An 18810-nucleotide genomic window follows, 5' to 3' on the forward strand; every position below is an offset into this window, starting at 1 on the left:
TTGATGACACCGGGCTGCTAATAGCTGATATCTGGTTGCTATTGGCTACAACACATTCTTGTTCTTCTCACCATGTTATTAAATAAATCCCAAGGAGCTCACATTGTTTTCCAGGCTACTAATAAAGATCCTTCATAGATTATATTGCACATTAGAAGAATACAGATAACTAACAAACAGTGACAAAGTGCATAGTGATACAAATCAGATAGTACTGTCTGCATATAGACTCTCAGTAATTACACTTTACGTTACTGGAAGATGTTTCTATAACACTTAATGTTCAATAAAATCTTAATTGGATAAATGTGTAAATTCTGTTTTTTATTGTTTTTTTTTTTTATTTTAAGTAGCAGCTCATTAAATGTATATACATAACAAATAGTTTTTTTTTAAATTACTACCTGTACCTTGCGCTAGTCCAGGGAGGCAGCGGGAGATTAGGGAGGTTAATGCATGGCTAAAAGATTGGTGTAGGAAGGAGGGTTTTGGATTCTTAGAGCACTGGGCTGATTTCTCAGTCAGTTGTCGTCTTTATTGTTGATATGGATTGTACCTGAATGAGGAGGGGGCTGCTGTGCTAGGGGAGAGGATGGTTAGAAGGTTGGAGATTTTAAACTAGGCTTCTGGAGAGAGGGTCAAGCAAGAATTTATGGGATAGACATTGAGAGTAGTAAGGAGGAATTTAACAAGAGTCAAGGGGGTGGAGAGGGGGGAAATGAAAGTACAGCCGATAAGAAGAGGCCTTTGTTAAAGCAAAAAGGAATACCTAAGGGAGGCAATGGACTTAAGTGTATGCTTGTAAATGAAAGAAGCCTGACAGGTAAAATGGTGGAATTAGAACTAGTAGCAATGAATGAGCAGTATGATATTATAGGTATTACGAAGACCTGGTGGGATGATACATATGACTGGACAGTTAACTTGGAAGGATATACTCTCTTCAGGAGGGATATGGTAAATAAAAGGGGATCAGAAGTATGTTTTTATATTAAGCCATAGATAAAACAAAGTATTCAGGAAGTTTTTGACGAGAATATTGGTGATAATATAGAGGCATTGTGGGTGGAAATATCCAGTGGAGGAAAAGTTCAGAGAAGTTGCTGATAGGGATTTGCTATAAGCCACCAGTTATTAGTATGACTGAGGAAGCTCAACTTCTACAGCAAATTGAAAAGGCTACACAGCTAGGTCAAGTTTTAATTATAGGAAGTTTTTATTATCCAGACATTGATCGGAGTACTGAGACCTGCGGTGCAGCTATATGCAACAGGTTTCTGAACACGCTAAATGACCAGTACATGTCCCAATTAGTAGATGAACCGTCTAGAAACCGGACTATACTGGACCTAGTCGTAACAAATAATGTAGACGTAATATCAAATATCTAAGTAAGGGATCACTTGGGAAACAATGATCATAATATGGTCTCATTTGAAATTAGTTTCCAGAAGCAACGGTATAAAGGATCAACTTTAGAAAGGTTAATTTTAATATGCTAAAGTAGTCTATAAAGTGCATAGACTTAAATTGTTGGACACATACACGTACAAGTTCATTCCTATGGGAAATAAATGTAAAAGATCTAAGTCTAAACCAATGTAGATAAATAAAAAGATAAGGAAAGAAATGCAAAGGAAGAAGTGTGTTTTTAAATTGTTTAAGTCTGAAGGGTCTGAGGAATCCTTTGTAGGTACAAGGACTGTAATAAAACATGCAAAAAGGAAATTAGATTGGCTGAATTAGAAAATGAAAAACAAGTTGCGAAAGAAAGTAAGACAAACCCAAAAAGTTTTTTAAGCATATAAATGGCAAAAGGATTAAAAAAGATAATATAGAACCCCTAAGAAGTGAGATGGGTGAACTGATGAATGAAATTAAGGAAGAAGCAGAGGTATTAAACACTTTCTTTCCTTCAGTATTTACTTGAGAGGAACAAATGGTAGGAATAATACAGTGCCACACAAGAGGTTAGTTTACAAAATAAGGGAACTGGGTCTTGGAAACAACATTTGTACTTGGGTTAAAAAATGGTTAGAGAATAGGGAACAGAGACTTGTGATAAATGGAACATTTTCTAACTGGTCAAAACTTTCAAGTGAAGTACCTCAAGGTTCTGTGCTGGGGCCACTCCTTTTTTAATATATTTATTAATGACCTGGGTGATGGTTTAGAGAGTAAAGTTTCCGTTTTTGCAGATGACACTAAACTTTGTAAGGTAATAAAATCAGAGCAAAATGTATTTTCTCTACATGGATCCTGAAAAGGTCATTAAATGGGATTAATTTAGGGGAATCTATAATGGAAAAGGATTTGGGAGTGCTCATAGACAGTAGACTTAGCAGTAGTGCTCAATGTCAAGCAGCAACTGCAAGGGCAAATAAAGTATTGGCATTCCACTTCTGTCTCCTCACTCTACCAAGCCCTTCACTGGCTCTCCTTCCTTTACAGAATTCTTTTCAAGCTCCTCACTCTGACTTACAAGGCCCTCACCAACTCCACTGCTCCTTACATCTCCAACCTTATCTCTATTCACACTCCATCCCGCCCACTGCGATCGTCCAACGATCGTCGCCTCTCTTCCCCTCTGATTATCTCTTCTCATGCACGTATCCAAGACTTCTACCGTGCGGCTCCCCTCCATTGGAACGAGCTCCCCTTCTCCATCAGAACTTCTCCTAATCTGTCCTCTTACAAACGAACATTAAAAACCCACCTTTTCTTAAAAGCCTTCCAGTCACATGCCTAACCTACCACCTGTCGGCTACCTCACTGTCTCATCCCTTCTTCCCATCTCGCCCCCTCCTCGACTCCGTCTCCGTTTCACCCATCTCTCCGTCTCATCCTTGTGTCTCTGTCTGTCTTCCCCTCCCTTTTGATTGTATGCTCCTTTCAGCAGGGCTCTCCTACCTCCTGTTTCCATCACTTTTAACTTCGCTCTCCAGCTACTCAGCCCACCTCCTCACGGACCTTCTGCCCTCCGACTCCTCTCGCTTCTCTCTGCTCCTCAGTGGCTCTTAACCTGTCATCCGTGCCCACCCTCTTGGGCTCAAGTTACCAGCCTGTACTGATTATCCCCCACCCTCTCTTTCTAGCTGTGCTTTGAGCTCCCAGAGTTATAGTGCTTACTGTTACTTGCACTGTGCTGTTTCACCTTGTACTGTGCCATTGTTTGTCCTTGTATGGCGCTACAGATATTTTGTGGCGCCCTATAAATAAAAATTAATAATAAAATAATAATAATACTGAGACATATCAGACAGGACTGTCCTGTATATAGACTGAATGTTCAAACAATACCTGGAATTACCATTCACTTCACTTTCCAGATGTTTCCATAACACTTGATGTTGAATAAAAACTGATATGGATAAATGTGTAGAATCTGATTTTGATTGCAGAACTAATTTCTTTTTTCAACATTTATGATTATTGTACATTAATCTACTTTTTGAAAGATGGAACCAGGGGTGATATTTAGGTGGTCATGCCGGGCTGCCAATCTGGCAACCAATAAAATTATAGAGGGTGGTCAGTAGATGGAAAGATACATAGTATTCTCTGTTACTTCCTGTTTTCCCTTGTCTCCTATCCTTCAGAAAAGCACCAATTCCCAATATTAGAACTAGCACTAAGGACCTAGGATGGGAATGACCTCTCATTGAAACAAGAGGCATGAGGAAAGGGGGAAATAGAAGGGATACAATTAGCACAAGCTGATCCTGTACCCAGTAGAGTGTTTGTAGCAAACAGGAACAGATTTCTTTACTGAGGAATATAGGGGAAGGCATTGACATGCTGGTGGCAAAATTATTGGGGGAAAAAGAACAGAACGGAAGAGGGCGGCTTGTGAGATATTACAGTCTAAAGGGGAGAGGCAAATAAATGGCGGTGATATGGAGAAGATGAGACAGGGGAGCAGGGGTGAGTAAGGAGGAGAGCTGATACGTTTTGATGAAGAAATTGGCTTTTAGAGCCTGTTTGAAGTCTTGGAGAGAGGTAGGAGCCTGATTGAGGAGGTAATGAGTTCCAGAGGAGATAGACACACATGAGACATTTTGGAGGCAGGAGTGTGAGGATGTAATAAGTAAGGAGGAGGGGCAGCGGTCTTTGGCAGAATGAAGAGTTTGGGAGGGAGTCATAGATGCTCTTCTTCATGCCATTTGTCACTCACCGGACCGTGAGTGCCTCTTCCCGGACATTTAGGAACCGTGGCCGTCCACCATCCTGAGGGTCTGCGCATGCGCAGCCCTTTTCTATACTTCAGTGTATACCCCTTTAACTCAATTGGCAGATCAGGCAACACTCCCTATATTAAGCACCTGTGGTCAACACCACGTTGCCTGATCTTGGAGTCTCATTCCTCATGAGTCTCTGAAGGTGTTCCTGTATTCCTCGTGTATTCAGCGCTGCTGATTCCTGTGGTTTCCAAACCACTTCTATTCCTGTGGTTTCCATACCACTTCTACCATCAACTATATCATCAGGACTGTTTGCTGATTCCTATCCGCTGCCTCCGTGCACTACAGTCTTCTAAACCACTTCTACCATCAACTGTATCATCAGGACTGTTTGCTGATTCCTATCCGCTGCCTCCGTGCACTACAGTCTTCTAAACCACTTCAACGTTATTTTATATCAATGTGACTGTTTGCTCATTGCTATCCGCTGCCTCCGTGCACTCCAGCTTTTACTTCACTCACCTGCTTCTCATCAAGTCTGTTTGCTGATTCCTATCCGCTGCCTCTGTGCACTACAGTCTCCTGCTTGCAACTCGCCTGTGTGCATCATCGTGACTGCCAGCTGACTACTATCCGCTGCCTTTGTGCACTACGGTCTCCTGCTTGCAACTCGCCTGTGTTCATCATCGTGACTGCCAGCTGGCTACTATCCGCTGCCTCCGTGCACTACAGTCTCCTGCTTGCAACTCGCCTGTGTTCAACATCGTGACTGCCAGCTGATTACTATCCGCTGCCTCCGTGCACTACAGTCTCATCTCATCTTTGCTGTGGCTTCCTCGAGACTGCCGCTTTCATGACCATCTGCTACACTTCGTGGTCAACAGCTCCTGCCCTGCGCTGCACTCCTGTTTCCCATCGCTGTTGGTTCCTGTGGTTGCTACTGGTTTCCTCCGTGTGCCGCTGAGCCCTGCTGCTGTGGTCAGCGCTATCGTCCATCTCCTGCTGATCCACTCTCCACGCCTTCACGTGTTCCACTGGTCTCTACCCTCCTGTCAGCATTGGATTTGTATCTCATCTACTACCCTCTGCTGGATCATCTCCATTCTCCTGGGTCTCCTATGAGTCCAGTTCCACGTGTTGCTGACTCCTGTGGATTCGTGTCCCTGTTGGTCTACTCACCTGTGCGCTGCACCTGCTAGACCTCTGCTTCACCTGTCCAGGGACTTTCTATCCAGTCGGCCTCTAGCCGCTCAGGTACCGCTGCTATCTCATCTGACTGCTACTGCTGAACCACGGTATGCATACTTCTCATTGACTGTGCTGTGTATTGCATATCTTGCTGGACTGTGTTTGGTTCTCTCTGGAGTCTGCTATCCGCTGAGTCTATTGCCATCATTGACTGTGTTATAATTGTGCTGGACTACTTCAAGAGACTTTCTAGATTGCAGACCTGCTCAGTCATTTACATATATATATACCTATATTGTGCATATTACTGTGGATTGTGTATAAGGTGCCTGTGTATATCCTGTGTTGCAGTCTTCCCCCGTGCACCTCCTCACATATATATGCAGTGGTACAACTTGCTGATGTCAGACCACTGATCCCTGTTTCCGGTATCACCTGTTCCATTATCCTCTCACATAGCAGTGGTACAACTTGCTACCGCAGACCACTGACTACCTGGATACCTCCACTTGGATTCCATTCCTTCACTCAGACAGCGGTACAACTTGCTACCCGCAGACCGCTGACTCTCATCACCTCCTTGTTTCTGTTGGACATTCCTCCTCACTATAGCAGTGGTACAACTTGCTATCGCAGACCACTGACTACCTTCACGTGTCCTTGTCCATACAGTTCCTTGTGTATCATTACCTCATTATTACCAGTGTTGCTAGTCATAGACTTTCCTGAGCATCTCATCGGCCATCATTTCATGTTCCGTGATCACCCAGCTACCAGAGTACCCTATTACCATCTACATTGCTCTGGTAAGCCTACCATCTGGTGATCCCTGGGTAAAGACTCCTAGTGCCCGTGACAGTAAGATCAGGCCATGACAGACCCAGATGCGGAACCTACCGCCAAAGAGATGCTGCGGCATCTGGTTACTCGTATTGAGCAACAGGAAGTTCGCCAACGGCATTTACTGCGGTGTTACCAGGCGTTAGCCTCCCAAAGACCGTCTGTACAAGATGCCACAACTACTGTTGATGCTCCTGTGCCTTCCTCCGTTTCCCCAGTGCCATCCCAGGTGTTTACAGCTTCCACGCTTCACCTGCCTACTCCGTCAAAATACGATGGAGACCCCAAAACTTGTAGGGGTTTTCTTACTCAATGCTCAGTTCATTTTGAGCTCCAACCTCAAAATTTTTCTACCCATCGTTCCAGAGTGGCCTATCTTATTTCATTGTTTTCTGGACAAGCTCTCGCATGGGCTTCCCCTCTGTGGGAAAGAAACGATCCATTGTTACAGGATAGTGCCGAGTTTATTTCCACGTTCCGAAGTGTATTCGATGAACCAGGTCGTGTCATTTCCGCTGCATCCAACATTCTCCGTCTTCGCCAAGGATCTCGCACTGTGGCTCAGTACGTCATTCGATTTAGGATCTTAGCCTCTGAACTTCAGTGGAACACTGAAGCACTAGTTGCCGCCTTCTGGCAGGGGCTTTCCGATAAAATTAAAAACGCACTGACTTCACAAGAACTACCCTCCTCTTTAGAAGATTTGATCTCTCTTTGCCATCGGGTATACCTGAGGTTTCGTGAAAGAGAACCTGAGAAAACAACTTCGGTTAAAATACCTCTTCTCTCAAATCCTCAATTTCACCCAGCTTCATCTCCGGTGATACCCATGGAGATAGGTCGCTCCAAATTAACTTTAGAGGAGAGGGACCGAAGAATAAAGAATAGACTTTGTATCTATTGTGCCGATTCTACGCATATGCTCAATTCTTGTCCCAGGAAATGCCGGGCTCTAACCAATACTGGGGAGATAAGGTTAGGGTTCCTGGAGTCCTCTCCATCGTCTAGGAAATCTAAAGCCTGCGCTTTTGATGTTACGATTTCCTTTGCTACCAAATCCTTTGAGTCACAGGCATTGATTGATTCCGGAGCAGCAGGAAATTTCATTTCTAAATCACTAGTGAATCAATGGTCCCTACCAGTGATTACTTTAAAAACACCCATTACTGTGACGGCTATCGATGGATCACGTCTCATCAACGGTCTCATCACCCAGAGTACGTCTCCAGTAACTCTTCAGATTGGTGTTCTACACCATGAAGAGATTTCGTTTTTAATTCTTCCTGTTACGACAAGTCCGATTGTCTTAGGCCTTCCATGGCTTCAATGTCATTCTCCCAGATTGACTGGCGCACTTCTCAAGTTACATCTTGGGGAGCTGAATGTCATCATCGTTGTCTCTCTCAAATGGTTTCATTCAAAAGACAGCATTCGTCTATTCCACCAGGTCCTCCTCCACAGGATCCTTCATCTACGGATCTGTGTGATAAGGTTCAGTCTGAACGCCTTCCTTCTCATCGGGCGTTCGTGACGTCATCGGACGTTGAAGATGGATCTCAGGAGCCATCTTCAAAAAGTCAAGTGCTGGTGGTTCACGGTCACCATCCGTCTTTTCCGAATTTTCCTGCCCTCCCTCCCACCCAAGTTCCTGCTGTGGAGACTGCTTGTCAGACCTTCAAAAATATCTGGTCTCAGGTCAAAACCTGTTTAAAGAAGACATCTAACAAATATAAGTCTTTCGCAGATAAGAAGAGGCGGGCTATTCCACCACTAAAAATTGGAGATCGTGTCTGGTTATCTACCAAAAATATTCGTTTGAAGGTTCCATCTATGAAATTCGCCCCTCGTTTTATTGGTCCATATAGGATCATTCAAATAATCAATCCAGTATGTGTTAAACTTCTTCTTCCTAAGAATCTTCGGATTTCCAATGCCTTTCATGTGTCTTTACTCAAACCTCTTATCATCAACCCTTTCTCAACTCCTCCATCAGCTCCGCAGCCAGTTCAAGTTCATCAGGAGGAGGATTTCGAGATTACTGAGGTATTGGATGCAAAAATTTCGCGAGGAGTCCTCCGTTTCCTCGTTCATTGGAAGGGCTTTGGTCCTGAGGAGCGCTCTTGGATCAAAGCTGAAGATCTTAATGCTCCTGCCCTTTTGAAGAAGTTTTACTCCAAAAATCCGGACAAGCCCGGTTCCAGGCGTTCTGTGCCCACCTTTAAAAGGGGGGGTACTGTCACTCACCGGACCGTGAGTGCCTCTTCCCGGACATTTAGGAACCGTGGCCGTCCACCATCCTGAGGGTCTGCGCATGCGCAGCCCTTTTCTATACTTCAGTGTATACCCCTTTAACTCAATTGGCAGATCAGGCAACACTCCCTATATTAAGCACCTGTGGTCAACACCACGTTGCCTGATCTTGGAGTCTCATTCCTCATGAGTCTCTGAAGGTGTTCCTGTATTCCTCGTGTATTCAGCGCTGCTGATTCCTGTGGTTTCCAAACCACTTCTATTCCTGTGGTTTCCATACCACTTCTACCATCAACTATATCTAGGACTGTTTGCTGATTCCTATCCGCTGCCTCCGTGCACTACAGTCTTCTAAACCACTTCTACCATCAACTGTATCATCAGGACTGTTTGCTGATTCCTATCCGCTGCCTCCGTGCACTACAGTCTTCTAAACCACTTCAACGTTATTTTTATATCAATGTGACTGTTTGCCTCATTGCTATCCGCTGCCTCCGTGCACTCCAGCTTTTACTTCACTCACCTGCTTCTCATCAAGTCTGTTTGCTGATTCCTATCCGCTGCCTCTGTGCACTACAGTCTCCTGCTTGCAACTCGCCTGTGTGCATCATCGTGACTGCCAGCTGACTACTATCCGCTGCCTTTGTGCAACTACGGTCTCCTGCTTGCAACTCGCCTGTGTTCATCATCGTGACTGCCAGCTGGCTACTATCCGCTGCCTCCGTGCACTACAGTCTCCTGCTTGCAACTCGCCTGTGTTCAACATCGTGACTGCCAGCTGATTACTATCCGCTGCCTCCGTGCACTACAGTCTCATCTCATCTTTGCTGTGGCTTCCTCGAGACTGCCGCTTTCATGACCATCTGCTACACTTCGTGGTCAACAGCTCCTGCCCTGCGCTGCACTCCTGTTTCCCATCGCTGTTGGTTCCTGTGGTTGCTACTGGTTTTCCTCCGTGTGCCGCTGAGCCCTGCTGCTGTGGTCAGCGCTATCGTCCATCTCCTGCTGATCCACTCTCCACGCCTTCACGTGTTCCACTGGTCTCTACCCTCCTGTCAGCATTGGATTTGTATCTCATCTACTACCCTCTGCTGGATCATCTCCATTCTCCTGGGTCTCCTATGAGTCCAGTTCCACGTGTTGCTGACCTCTGTGGATTCGTGTCCCTGTTGGTCTACTCACCTGTGCGCTGCACCTGCTAGACCTCTGCTTCACCTGTCCAGGGACTTTCTATCCAGTCGGCCTCTAGCCGCTCAGGTACCGCTGCTATCTCATCTGACTGCTACTGCTGAACCACGGTATGCATACTTCTCATTGACTGTGCTGTGTATTGCATATCTTGCTGGACTGTGTTTGGTTCTCTCTGGAGTCTGCTATCCGCTGAGTCTATTGCCATCATTGACTGTGTTATAATTGTGCTGGACTACTTCAAGAGACTTTCTAGATTGCAGACCTGCTCAGTCATTTACATATATATATACCTATATTGTGCATATTACTGTGGATTGTGTATAAGGTGCCTGTGTATATCCTGTGTTGCAGTCTTCCCCCGTGCACCTCCTCACATATATATGCAGTGGTACAACTTGCTGATGTCAGACCACTGATCCCTGTTTCCGGTATCACCTGTTCCATTATCCTCTCACATAGCAGTGGTACAACTTGCTACCGCAGACCACTGACTACCTGGATACCTCCACTTGGATTCCATTCCTTCACTCAGACAGCGGACAACTTGCTACCCGCAGACCGCTGACTCTCATCACCTCCTTGTTTCTGTTGGACATTCCTCCTCACTATAGCAGTGGTACAACTTGCTATCGCAGACCACTAACTACCTTCACGTGTCCTTGTCCATACAGTTCCTTGTGTATCATTACCTCATTATTACCAGTGTTGCTAGTCATAGACTTTCCTGAGCATCTCATCGGCCATCATTTCATGTTCCGTGATCACCCAGCTACCAGAGTACCCTATTACCATCTACATTGCTCTGGTAAGCCTACCATCTGGTGATCCCTGGGTAAAGACTCCTAGTGCCCGTGACAGTAAGATCAGGCCATGACAGACCCAGATGCGGAACCTACCGCCAAAGAGATGCTGCGGCATCTGGTTACTCGTATTGAGCAACAGGAAGTTCGCCAACGGCATTTACTGCGGTGTTACCAGGCGTTAGCCTCCCAAAGACCGTCTGTACAAGATGCCACAACTACTGTTGATGCTCCTGTGCCTTCCTCCGTTTCCCCAGTGCCATCCCAGGTGTTTACAGCTTCCACGCTTCACCTGCCTACTCCGTCAAAATACGATGGAGACCCCAAAACTTGTAGGGGTTTTCTTACTCAATGCTCAGTTCATTTTGAGCTCCAACCTCAAAATTTTTCTACCCATCGTTCCAGAGTGGCCTATCTTATTTCATTGTTTTCTGGACAAGCTCTCGCATGGGCTTCCCCTCTGTGGGAAAGAAACGATCCATTGTTACAGGATAGTGCCGAGTTTATTTCCACGTTCCGAAGTGTATTCGATGAACCAGGTCGTGTCATTTCCGCTGCATCCAACATTCTCCGTCTTCGCCAAGGATCTCGCACTGTGGCTCAGTACGTCATTCGATTTAGGATCTTAGCCTCTGAACTTCAGTGGAACACTGAAGCACTAGTTGCCGCCTTCTGGCAGGGGCTTTCCGATAAAATTAAAAACGCACTGACTTCACAAGAACTACCCTCCTCTTTAGAAGATTTGATCTCTCTTTGCCATCGGGTAGACCTGAGGTTTCGTGAAAGAGAACCTGAGAAAACAACTTCGGTTAAAATACCTCTTCTCTCAAATCCTCAATTTCACCCAGCTTCATCTCCGGTGATACCCATGGAGATAGGTCGCTCCAAATTAACTTTAGAGGAGAGGGACCGAAGAATAAAGAATAGACTTTGTATCTATTGTGCCGATTCTACGCATATGCTCAATTCTTGTCCCAGGAAATGCCGGGCTCTAACCAATACTGGGGAGATAAGGTTAGGGTTCCTGGAGTCCTCTCCATCGTCTAGGAAATCTAAAGCCTGCGCTTTTGATGTTACGATTTCCTTTGCTACCAAATCCTTTGAGTCACAGGCATTGATTGATTCCGGAGCAGCAGGAAATTTCATTTCTAAATCACTAGTGAATCAATGGTCCCTACCAGTGATTACTTTAAAAACACCCATTACTGTGACGGCTATCGATGGATCACGTCTCATCAACGGTCTCATCACCCAGAGTACGTCTCCAGTAACTCTTCAGATTGGTGTTCTACACCATGAAGAGATTTCGTTTTTAATTCTTCCTGTTACGACAAGTCCGATTGTCTTAGGCCTTCCATGGCTTCAATGTCATTCTCCCCAGATTGACTGGCGCACTTCTCAAGTTACATCTTGGGGAGCTGAATGTCATCATCGTTGTCTCTCTCAAATGGTTTCATTCAAAAGACAGCATTCGTCTATTCCACCAGGTCCTCCTCCACAGGATCCTTCATCTACGGATCTGTGTGATAAGGTTCAGTCTGAACGCCTTCCTTCTCATCGGGCGTTCGTGACGTCATCGGACGTTGAAGATGGATCTCAGGAGCCATCTTCAAAAAGTCAAGTGCTGGTGGTTCACGGTCACCATCCGTCTTTTCCGAATTTTCCTGCCCTCCCTCCCACCCAAGTTCCTGCTGTGGAGACTGCTTGTCAGACCTTCAAAAATATCTGGTCTCAGGTCAAAACCTGTTTAAAGAAGACATCTAACAAATATAAGTCTTTCGCAGATAAGAAGAGGCGGGCTATTCCACCACTAAAAATTGGAGATCGTGTCTGGTTATCTACCAAAAATATTCGTTTGAAGGTTCCATCTATGAAATTCGCCCCTCGTTTTATTGGTCCATATAGGATCATTCAAATAATCAATCCAGTATGTGTTAAACTTCTTCTTCCTAAGAATCTTCGGATTTCCAATGCCTTTCATGTGTCTTTACTCAAACCTCTTATCATCAACCCTTTCTCAACTCCTCCATCAGCTCCGCAGCCAGTTCAAGTTCATCAGGAGGAGGATTTCGAGATTACTGAGGTATTGGATGCAAAAATTTCGCGAGGAGTCCTCCGTTTCCTCGTTCATTGGAAGGGCTTTGGTCCTGAGGAGCGCTCTTGGATCAAAGCTGAAGATCTTAATGCTCCTGCCCTTTTGAAGAAGTTTTACTCCAAAAATCCGGACAAGCCCGGTTCCAGGCGTTCTGTGCCCACCTTTAAAAGGGGGGGTACTGTCACTCACCGGACCGTGAGTGCCTCTTCCCGGACATTTAGGAACCGTGGCCGTCCACCATCCTGAGGGTCTGCGCATGCGCAGCCCTTTTCTATACTTCAGTGTATACCCCTTTAACTCAATTGGCAGATCAGGCAACACTCCCTATATTAAGCACCTGTGGTCAACACCACGTTGCCTGATCTTGGAGTCTCATTCCTCATGAGTCTCTGAAGGTGTTCCTGTATTCCTCGTGTATTCAGCGCTGCTGATTCCTGTGGTTTCCAAACCACTTCTATTCCTGTGGTTTCCATACCACTTCTACCATCAACTATATCATCAGGACTGTTTGCTGATTCCTATCCGCTGCCTCCGTGCACTACAGTCTTCTAAACCACTTCTACCATCAACTGTATCATCAGGACTGTTTGCTGATTCCTATCCGCTGCCTCCGTGCACTACAGTCTTCTAAACCACTTCAACGTTATTTTATATCAATGTGACTGTTTGCTCATTGCTATCCGCTGCCTCCGTGCACTCCAGCTTTTACTTCACTCACCTGCTTCTCATCAAGTCTGTTTGCTGATTCCTATCCGCTGCCTCTGTGCACTACAGTCTCCTGCTTGCAACTCGCCTGTGTGCATCATCGTGACTGCCAGCTGACTACTATCCGCTGCCTTTGTGCACTACGGTCTCCTGCTTGCAACTCGCCTGTGTTCATCATCGTGACTGCCAGCTGGCTACTATCCGCTGCCTCCGTGCACTACAGTCTCCTGCTTGCAACTCGCCTGTGTTCAACATCGTGACTGCCAGCTGATTACTATCCGCTGCCTCCGTGCACTACAGTCTCATCTCATCTTTGCTGTGGCTTCCTCGAGACTGCCGCTTTCATGACCATCTGCTACACTTCGTGGTCAACAGCTCCTGCCCTGCGCTGCACTCCTGTTTCCCATCGCTGTTGGTTCCTGTGGTTGCTACTGGTTTCCTCCGTGTGCCGCTGAGCCCTGCTGCTGTGGTCAGCGCTATCGTCCATCTCCTGCTGATCCACTCTCCACGCCTTCACGTGTTCCACTGGTCTCTACCCTCCTGTCAGCATTGGATTTGTATCTCATCTACTACCCTCTGCTGGATCATCTCCATTCTCCTGGGTCTCCTATGAGTCCAGTTCCACGTGTTGCTGACTCCTGTGGATTCGTGTCCCTGTTGGTCTACTCACCTGTGCGCTGCACCTGCTAGACCTCTGCTTCACCTGTCCAGGGACTTTCTATCCAGTCGGCCTCTAGCCGCTCAGGTACCGCTGCTATCTCATCTGACTGCTACTGCTGAACCACGGTATGCATACTTCTCATTGACTGTGCTGTGTATTGCATATCTTGCTGGACTGTGTTTGGTTCTCTCTGGAGTCTGCTATCCGCTGAGTCTATTGCCATCATTGACTGTGTTATAATTGTGCTGGACTACTTCAAGAGACTTTCTAGATTGCAGACCTGCTCAGTCATTTACATATATATATACCTATATTGTGCATATTACTGTGGATTGTGTATAAGGTGCCTGTGTATATCCTGTGTTGCAGTCTTCCCCCGTGCACCTCCTCACATATATATGCAGTGGTACAACTTGCTGATGTCAGACCACTGATCCCTGTTTCCGGTATCACCTGTTCCATTATCCTCTCACATAGCAGTGGTACAACTTGCTACCGCAGACCACTGACTACCTGGATACCTCCACTTGGATTCCATTCCTTCACTCAGACAGCGGTACAACTTGCTACCCGCAGACCGCTGACTCTCATCACCTCCTTGTTTCTGTTGGACATTCCTCCTCACTATAGCAGTGGTACAACTTGCTATCGCAGACCACTGACTACCTTCACGTGTCCTTGTCCATACAGTTCCTTGTGTATCATTACCTCATTATTACCAGTGTTGCTAGTCATAGACTTTCCTGAGCATCTCATCGGCCATCATTTCATGTTCCGTGATCACCCAGCTACCAGAGTACCCTATTACCATCTACATTGCTCTGGTAAGCCTACCATCTGGTGATCCCTGGGTAAAGACTCCTAGTGCCCGTGACAGTAAGATCAGGCCATGACAGACCCAGATGCGGAACCTACCGCCAAAGAGATGCTGCGGCATCTGGTTACTCGTATTGAGCAACAGGAAGTTCGCCAACGGCATTTACTGCGGTGTTACCAGGCGTTAGCCTCCCAAAGACCGTCTGTACAAGATGCCACAACTACTGTTGATGCTCCTGTGCCTTCCTCCGTTTCCCCAGTGCCATCCCAGGTGTTTACAGCTTCCACGCTTCACCTGCCTACTCCGTCAAAATACGATGGAGACCCCAAAACTTGTAGGGGTTTTCTTACTCAATGCTCAGTTCATTTTGAGCTCCAACCTCAAAATTTTTCTACCCATCGTTCCAGAGTGGCCTATCTTATTTCATTGTTTTCTGGACAAGCTCTCGCATGGGCTTCCCCTCTGTGGGAAAGAAACGATCCATTGTTACAGGATAGTGCCGAGTTTATTTCCACGTTCCGAAGTGTATTCGATGAACCAGGTCGTGTCATTTCCGCTGCATCCAACATTCTCCGTCTTCGCCAAGGATCTCGCACTGTGGCTCAGTACGTCATTCGATTTAGGATCTTAGCCTCTGAACTTCAGTGGAACACTGAAGCACTAGTTGCCGCCTTCTGGCAGGGGCTTTCCGATAAAATTAAAAACGCACTGACTTCACAAGAACTACCCTCCTCTTTAGAAGATTTGATCTCTCTTTGCCATCGGGTAGACCTGAGGTTTCGTGAAAGAGAACCTGAGAAAACAACTTCGGTTAAAATACCTCTTCTCTCAAATCCTCAATTTCACCCAGCTTCATCTCCGGTGATACCCATGGAGATAGGTCGCTCCAAATTAACTTTAGAGGAGAGGGACCGAAGAATAAAGAATAGACTTTGTATCTATTGTGCCGATTCTACGCATATGCTCAATTCTTGTCCCAGGAAATGCCGGGCTCTAACCAATACTGGGGAGATAAGGTTAGGGTTCCTGGAGTCCTCTCCATCGTCTAGGAAATCTAAAGCCTGCGCTTTTGATGTTACGATTTCCTTTGCTACCAAATCCTTTGAGTCACAGGCATTGATTGATTCCGGAGCAGCAGGAAATTTCATTTCTAAATCACTAGTGAATCAATGGTCCCTACCAGTGATTACTTTAAAAACACCCATTACTGTGACGGCTATCGATGGATCACGTCTCATCAACGGTCTCATCACCCAGAGTACGTCTCCAGTAACTCTTCAGATTGGTGTTCTACACCATGAAGAGATTTCGTTTTTAATTCTTCCTGTTACGACAAGTCCGATTGTCTTAGGCCTTCCATGGCTTCAATGTCATTCTCCCCAGATTGACTGGCGCACTTCTCAAGTTACATCTTGGGGAGCTGAATGTCATCATCGTTGTCTCTCTCAAATGGTTTCATTCAAAAGACAGCATTCGTCTATTCCACCAGGTCCTCCTCCACAGGATCCTTCATCTACGGATCTGTGTGATAAGGTTCAGTCTGAACGCCTTCCTTCTCATCGGGCGTTCGTGACGTCATCGGACGTTGAAGATGGATCTCAGGAGCCATCTTCAAAAAGTCAAGTGCTGGTGGTTCACGGTCACCATCCGTCTTTTCCGAATTTTCCTGCCCTCCCTCCCACCCAAGTTCCTGCTGTGGAGACTGCTTGTCAGACCTTCAAAAATATCTGGTCTCAGGTCAAAACCTGTTTAAAGAAGACATCTAACAAATATAAGTCTTTCGCAGATAAGAAGAGGCGGGCTATTCCACCACTAAAAATTGGAGATCGTGTCTGGTTATCTACCAAAAATATTCGTTTGAAGGTTCCATCTATGAAATTCGCCCCTCGTTTTATTGGTCCATATAGGATCATTCAAATAATCAATCCAGTATGTGTTAAACTTCTTCTTCCTAAGAATCTTCGGATTTCCAATGCCTTTCATGTGTCTTTACTCAAACCTCTTATCATCAACCCTTTCTCAACTCCTCCATCAGCTCCGCAGCCAGTTCAAGTTCATCAGGAGGAGGATTTCGAGATTACTGAGGTATTGGATGCAAAAATTTCGCGAGGAGTCCTCCGTTTCCTCGTTCATTGGAAGGGCTTTGGTCCTGAGGAGCGCTCTTGGATCAAAGCTGAAGATCTTAATGCTCCTGCCCTTTTGAAGAAGTTTTACTCCAAAAATCCGGACAAGCCCGGTTCCAGGCGTTCTGTGCCCACCTTTAAAAGGGGGGGTACTGTCACTCACCGGACCGTGAGTGCCTCTTCCCGGACATTTAGGAACCGTGGCCGTCCACCATCCTGAGGGTCTGCGCATGCGCAGCCCTTTTCTATACTTCAGTGTATACCCCTTTAACTCAATTGGCAGATCAGGCAACACTCCCTATATTAAGCACCTGTGGTCAACACCACGTTGCCTGATCTTGGAGTCTCATTCCTCATGAGTCTCTGAAGGTGTTCCTGTATTCCTCGTGTATTCAGCGCTGCTGATTCCTGTGGTTTCCAAACCACTTCTATTCCTGTGGTTTCCATACCACTTCTACCATCAACTATATCATCAGGACTGTTTGCTGATTCCTATCCGCTGCCTCCGTGCACTACAGTCTTCTAAACCACTTCTACCATCAACTGTATCATCAGGACTGTTTGCTGATTCCTATCCGCTGCCTCCGTGCACTACAGTCTTCTAAACCACTTCAACGTTATTTTATATCAATGTGACTGTTTGCTCATTGCTATCCGCTGCCTCCGTGCACTCCAGCTTTTACTTCACTCACCTGCTTCTCATCAAGTCTGTTTGCTGATTCCTATCCGCTGCCTCTGTGCACTACAGTCTCCTGCTTGCAACTCGCCTGTGTGCATCATCGTGACTGCCAGCTGACTACTATCCGCTGCCTTTGTGCACTACGGTCTCCTGCTTGCAACTCGCCTGTGTTCATCATCGTGACTGCCAGCTGGCTACTATCCGCTGCCTCCGTGCACTACAGTCTCCTGCTTGCAACTCGCCTGTGTTCAACATCGTGACTGCCAGCTGATTACTATCCGCTGCCTCCGTGCACTACAGTCTCATCTCATCTTTGCTGTGGCTTCCTCGAGACTGCCGCTTTCATGACCATCTGCTACACTTCGTGGTCAACAGCTCCTGCCCTGCGCTGCACTCCTGTTTCCCATCGCTGTTGGTTCCTGTGGTTGCTACTGGTTTCCTCCGTGTGCCGCTGAGCCCTGCTGCTGTGGTCAGCGCTATCGTCCATCTCCTGCTGATCCACTCTCCACGCCTTCACGTGTTCCACTGGTCTCTACCCTCCTGTCAGCATTGGATTTGTATCTCATCTACTACCCTCTGCTGGATCATCTCCATTCTCCTGGGTCTCCTATGAGTCCAGTTCCACGTGTTGCTGACTCCTGTGGATTCGTGTCCCTGTTGGTCTACTCACCTGTGCGCTGCACCTGCTAGACCTCTGCTTCACCTGTCCAGGGACTTTCTATCCAGTCGGCCTCTAGCCGCTCAGGTACCGCTGCTATCTCATCTGACTGCTACTGCTGAACCACGGTATGCATACTTCTCATTGACTGTGCTGTGTATTGCATATCTTGCTGGACTGTGTTTGGTTCTCTCTGGAGTCTGCTATCCGCTGAGTCTATTGCCATCATTGACTGTGTTATAATTGTGCTGGACTACTTCAAGAGACTTTCTAGATTGCAGACCTGCTCAGTCATTTACATATATATATACCTATATTGTGCATATTACTGTGGATTGTGTATAAGGTGCCTGTGTATATCCTGTGTTGCAGTCTTCCCCCGTGCACCTCCTCACATATATATGCAGTGGTACAACTTGCTGATGTCAGACCACTGATCCCTGTTTCCGGTATCACCTGTTCCATTATCCTCTCACATAGCAGTGGTACAACTTGCTACCGCAGACCACTGACTACCTGGATACCTCCACTTGGATTCCATTCCTTCACTCAGACAGCGGTACAACTTGCTACCCGCAGACCGCTGACTCTCATCACCTCCTTGTTTCTGTTGGACATTCCT

The 18810-nt window shown here is 46.3% G+C and overlaps 1 protein-coding gene across 1 annotated transcript in view; it reads left to right on the plus strand.

Annotated features, from left to right (window-relative positions):
* The window catches only part of LOC142150627 (uncharacterized), a 209826-nt gene that overhangs the window by 86971 nt on the left and 104045 nt on the right, over nt 1-18810 (plus strand). The gene's annotated exons all lie outside the window — the stretch shown is intronic.

The sequence above is a fragment of the Mixophyes fleayi genome, chromosome 4 (genome assembly GCF_038048845.1).
Source record: "Mixophyes fleayi isolate aMixFle1 chromosome 4, aMixFle1.hap1, whole genome shotgun sequence".
NCBI classification, from domain to species: domain Eukaryota; kingdom Metazoa; phylum Chordata; class Amphibia; order Anura; family Limnodynastidae; genus Mixophyes; species Mixophyes fleayi.